The 6,039-nt window shown below is 31.6% G+C and overlaps 1 protein-coding gene across 10 annotated transcripts in view; it reads left to right on the top strand.

The window, feature by feature from the left end:
* Window positions 1–5,638, top strand: part of LOC105420472 (uncharacterized) — a 32,838-nt gene extending 27,200 nt beyond the window's left edge. For 5 of the 10 annotated variants that reach the window (XR_016056516.1, XR_016056515.1, XR_016056521.1 and 2 more), the window contains one exon: window positions 5,306–5,638. The gene's annotated coding sequence lies outside the window, so the exon portion shown is untranslated. Of the gene's footprint in view, window positions 1–5,302 lie in introns of all 10 variants that reach the window. The other 5 variants (XR_016056519.1, XR_016056518.1, XR_016056517.1 and 2 more) reach the window with 2 other exon arrangements.
* The last annotated feature ends 401 nt before the right edge of the window (window positions 5,639–6,039 follow it).

The following is a 6,039-nucleotide window of genomic DNA, read 5'->3' on the forward strand; positions in this document are numbered from 1 at the left end:
AACTGGGGAATCTTTCGAGAATAGGGAGTTTGAATTGAAGGTACCAGGAGTGAGTATTATTTGGATTTTGATAGGAGAATACCTTGTGCCATGCATCAATGTACTCAGAATATTTATAATATTTATATTGGAATTCCGGATTGAATAATTTTTTCCCTTGAAGGGGATTGCATCCCCAATCTTCATAAGAAAGCAATTTTTTTATTTGAAATTTAGAATAAGCATATACTTTAGTCGTGCCTTGGTAAAAATGAACAATTGAAACTGAACCCGTTTCCATGAGAATAGCTTCATACCATTCACGGGTTTTGATGCCATAGGATGGATTCAAGTGATTTACAAGATAAAGGGGAGCTATTTTATTTGGGTCAAGTTGTGTATGAGTATCAGAAATGGTTATATCTGGTAGAAAAGCGGTGTCTATATAAACTGATTTGGCAAAGGTTGAGGTTTGTTTATGTGGGTATGTTGCCGGGGAAAACGCCGGACCTGGAGTGGATATTGGACTTTGTGGAGGAGTCTGTATTAAATATTCAGGTACATTTGAGGATCGAAGAGGTGACATGGGTGTCAAACTGAGAGAGGAATGGATGGGCATAAGAGGCCCATACCTGTTGCTTGGGACTAAATCCATTGGTTGTTTTCTTTTAGTATTTGAAGACTGAGAATTATTCATATTGATATTCTTATTAGAAAGAAAGAGTTGCAAACCGTAAGAGGAAAAACCGTAGGATGAGATTGTATCGTTCTTAAGTTGTGGTATATGGTCCCCCCTACAAAAATTCACGGGTTAAAAAGTCAGGCAAAGAATTAGAAGAACCGTGAAAATGTTCAATAGAAAAATCAAAAGCAGATAAAATAGCCTGCCATCGGGCAAATATTTGCTTTGAAACAAGATTTTGGACATCCTTTTGCATAATGTCTTTGGCAGCCTTACAATCGGTGCGAATTAGAAAATGTTGATTGAGAATATCAGTTTGAAATTTGCAGACACAATGAATAATAGCAAGTAATTCTTTTTTCACAGTAGAGTAATTCTTTTGGGTAGGATTCCAAGCTTTGGAAGTAAAACGTATTAATTGTTCTTTAAAATCAATTGATTGTTTTAATATACCTCCTAGTCCTATTTCAGAAGCATCGCATTCAATAATTTTAAAAGCTGTTGGATCAGATAAAGTTAAACATGGAAGCTCTTTGGCTTTGAGTTTAAGTCGTTGTACAGCCAAAGTATGAATATTAGTCCAGGGTAGAGGATTCTTTTTTAATCGATCATATAAAGGTTTAGCATCTAGAGCTAGATTTTGGTAAAAATCACTTATATAATTTAGACATCCTAAAAATCGTTGTAATTCAGTTTTATCTAAAATTTTATCAGGAAATTTATCAGCAAAAAGAATGGATCTATCAATTGGAATGATTGTTCATTGATTGATATTATGTCCTAGAAATCTTATTTTTGTTTGGAACAAATTTATCTTTTTAGCAGAAACAACTAACCCAGCTGTTTTTACTGTATGAATAAAAGTATGAAGATGTTTGAAATGTTGTTCAAGTGATTCAGAAAATACTAAAACATCATCAATATAGACAATCATGAATTTATAAAAGGGATTAAAGATATCATTCATTATTTTTTGAAATTCAGATGGAGCGTTTTTAAGACCGAAAGGCATAACGTTCCATTCATATTGTCCAAAAGGGACATTAAATGCTGTTTTATATTTATCTTCTTCTTTTATTTGGATTTGCCAAAAACCAGATTTTAAATCGAATTTGAAGAAGATTACAGCATGTAAAAGTCTATCAAGTAAATCTTTCTTATTTGGAATGGGATATCTAATCCATTGTAAGACTTTATTGAGGGGTTTATAATTAATGACTAATCGTGGAACTCCTCTTTCTTGCTCGGCATTTTTATTGACATAAAAAGCAGAACAACTCCATGGAGATGAACTAGGACGTATAAGTTTCTTTTGGAGTAAATCTTTTATTTCAAGCTGACATGTTTGTAATAATTCTGTATTCATCTGAATTGGTCTAGCTTTTGTTGGTATCTTTGTTTCACTAAAACTTGGTTCATATGGTAATCCAACAATATGTTGTTTCCTATGCCAGAAAGCATTTGGTAAGTCATTGCATATTTCTTTTTCAATAAAACTTTTGAGATGTTGTATTTTTTGTATTATCTCAGGAGTTTGGAGATTTTCACTGATAAGTTTATGTTTGATTTCAAGTTGTAAAGATCCTAAGAAATTTTCTTTGTATTTTATATTTTGTTTAACAGTATTAATTTCTTTAATTTTTTGTTTGTCAAGAAATTCAAATCTAATAGGAGTACCATGAGTATCTGTTTCAATACCTGTATGAGAAATTGTAACTGGATATAACAAAGTAAGAAAAGGTACGCCAAGGATTACAGCTTGACTGAGTCCTTTAACCATTATGAATGGAGTAGGAAAACAATGTCCTTCTGTACAGATTTTAGCATTGGATAATTTGTATTTGATAAATAGTCTACTACCATCAACCGTATTAAGGATTTGAGTAGTCTTATCAAAGTATTTTGTAGGGACTAATCCTTCATTAAGGCAATTCAGATCAGCACCTGAATCTACTAGAGCTAGAGATTGGAATTCATATTCATCATTTATGACTATAGTTATTAATACAAACCATTTTTGGGTTATTACTCTATTTAAAACATTTACCGAATGTCTATTCGATGTTTGCCTTGATCCATTTGATCTAAATAATCATTGGCATGATATGATTTGAGTAAATGATTAAATTCTACTATGTCTTCTTCAGTATGTAGTTCGGAAGTATTATCATGAAGTTCAAGGATTTGAATTCTTGTTTTTAATTGAGCTAATTCTACTTTTACTGTATTAACTTCAGCTTTGAGGTCAGTAATAGTAGGTTTTTTTTGGGTGGCTTCATGCTGACTGATTCGTTTCATGATATCAGAAAAATTATAATTATCAGGAGGTTTAACTAATGGTGTATGTTTTGTTTTTGTTTTAGTTAAATTGATAAACTGAGTAATTATTTCTCTTTTTTCATTAGGATCAGGTATTTTCTCTATTAAATCTAAGATCAGATTGTCTTCTTTTGTTAATGTATGAATATCAGAACATGTAATAGGACATTGACAATTTTCATTTTCAGTATTCGAACTATCAGACCAATAAAATTCATCATTATGTATTGTTCTTATAAAAGAAGTATCACTACTGGAAGAAGTAGTGTCTGAATCTGAACTATCGGACGAATCATATAATTGAATAATATCATAGATTTTATTTCAGATGGATTCATCTAATGTAATGGAATCTAATTTTTGTTTGATCTTGCATTGACTTTTATAATGGCTGACTTTGCCGCATTTATAACAAACAGGTAATTTCTTTTTATTTTGAGATGTTTTAGAAGCAAAACGTTTTGTAAATTTCTTATATTTTTTCTGTTTGGTTGGGAAAGACTTATATGTTTTGTCCGATTTATTACGATGTTTTTTTTTTTATATATACTTTATGGATTTTATGTGGTTTGGTTTTATCTATATGACCTTGGTCCATATGACAGCCAAATTGTTGGCAGAAATCTCCTAATTCTTTTTTACCACTTAAATCCTGTTTATCAAGTTGTTTTTTGAGTTTCAAATCTGTACATAGGGCTAGGCCTTCAGCACAGATTTCTGAGGATAATTCTCTTAGTGTATATTGGGAATAATTTATTACACCACGATTCTTATTTTTTAAACGTTCTTTGACCTTTTCAGTAAATAGGTAAGGTAGTCCTGCTACAAACTTTTCTTTCCAGTGGTCAAGATGACTATCTTCTCGTATAAGTAGTCGAGAGAAAAAGACGTCTTTATACCATTTATAGTGTGAGAGTGTAGGACATCGTAGATTAGATAAAAGATCAGCAGTTCTTGCTGCAAGTATCGAAGTATTTCCTATAAAATGAAAGGCAATGGTATAAATTAGGGAATTGACAGCATCACTTTCAGAATATACCATATCCTGGTTGTGTTCATTTTTTGCTGTCCATTGTCGAGTATTAGTTAATATTTGTTGTTTTGTTTGTTTATTAAGATAGGAATCCCACCATCCTCTTAGCCATCCGGTGAATCCCGAGACTATAGCTTTTGCTATTTCTTGGTCATGACTACCAGCCATTTTACATGCCGAAGCATACATAGTCATGTGTTTCATTGTATCTAGTATTCGGTGATCGGAGATTCCATCAATATTCCAATCTATAATTGTTCGACCTGTATATGTAGAAGTATGACTTGTTAGGTCTTCTTCTAATTGGATATCAACTGGGGTTGGTCTTTTATAATATGGTCGGGCATTTATTGGTTGCCAGTTTTTACTATAATTGATACGATTTATACTATCAGGGGTAAGTTGTATTTCAGAAAACGCTTTTTGCATATTTTGTATTGTATTGGCAATTGGTGGTTCCTTCATTTCAGTAGTTTGGAAAAGTATTTCTTCTTGTAGAGTCATACTATCATGTTCAAGGTTTTTTGCTTTTCCTTTATCTTTATCCGATAAAATGATTGTTGGTTTGGGATCTTTTATTTCTAGTTTAGATAATTTAGAGATTAGTTGACCCATAAGTGTTGTATTATCATCGTCGATATGAAATTTGTCTTTATTCAAGTCAGGAGGTGGTTTAAAAAATAATTGTTTTTTCTCCTTGTAAGTGGGAGGTTGTAGTAAATTTTCTATTCTATTTGTTTGTTGTCCAAGTGTATGAAGACAAAGATTTGTATAATTATTTTGTTCAATTATGTGTGGGAGTAATTATAATCGAGCTATATTGGCATTGTTAAGTTTATATGGTGTGGCTACTGTTTCATAAACAACCATTTGGGTTGCTGTAGATGAAGATCCTACAGTTTGTTCTGGAGTTTTTTTAGTTGGTACTGTAGTAGCAACTCCTTGTATTTTCAGGCTTTGTTCAGGAGGATGTATAGATTTGATAGTATTTCCTTCTGTAGTATTGAATACTGTGTATTGGGTTTTTAATGTATTTATTTCGAAGTCAGGAATAGGGATATTGTGTTGGCTTAAGGTGTCTCTTAACCAAGTAAAGAAACATTTTCCTCTATTTCCCTTTTTTCTCCATTTATTAATTTGTGAGTGAAATAATTCTACTAATCTTGGTTCAAATTCTTTGACATACCATTCTCTAATATTTTTATTTTCTGGAGATAAAAAATCATTGATAATATCTTCTTTAGTGAATGTTTCTTCAAGTTGTAATACTTGAATGAATTCTGCCTCAGCAGGTTCTCCTTCAGCTTTTCGGTATTGGGGAATAATGATATTATCAGACGTTCGCAGAAGTCCATCAATTTGTGGTTTTACTGGTGTTGATGGAATATTTATGATAGAAGGAATTCTATTATAAGTAGTAATAGATTTTCTTGGAGGTTCTGGTTCTCGGAAAGAATGAGTACTTGAAGTTTCTGAGATGGATGCATCATCCATAATTCTATTATTTGTAGTAAACTGTATTTCGATATTTCCGTCTGTATATTCAATAATTTTATCTGGAATATTTTGAATGGGATTTTGTGATGGTTGGTTTTCATTATGGATAGACCATGTTTGAGGTAGAATAATATCTGACCATGATATTGTTTTTGGTATAATTGTATTTGATTTTTCCATATTAGTTTGAAAAAATATTGTTTGTCCTCTAGTATCTATTTGAAGTACATTTGGGCATAATGTAGTCATTACTTTGTAATATATTCTGTAAACAATGGCTATAATTTGAGAACCTGTTATCATATCAAATCCTTGTGTTTTTGGGTTTAAAGATAAAACATTTAAAATATTTGGATCTGTAAGTGATACAGAATAATTTGGAAAACAGTTGAAATATATTGGTCCACTACATAAACTAGATTCGACCATCCCTAACAGTGAATCAGAAAATCTATTATGCCTAGTATCTCGTAGGCAGACTAAGATAGAATTATTTAATCCTAAGCGAGTCAAGGGTTTGACAGCTATT

Source organism: Amborella trichopoda, chromosome 5 (genome assembly GCF_054954075.1).
Source record: "Amborella trichopoda isolate Santa Cruz 75 chromosome 5, AtrichopodaSantaCruz75HAP2 v2.0, whole genome shotgun sequence".
Classification (NCBI taxonomy): Eukaryota; Viridiplantae; Streptophyta; class Magnoliopsida; order Amborellales; family Amborellaceae; genus Amborella; species Amborella trichopoda.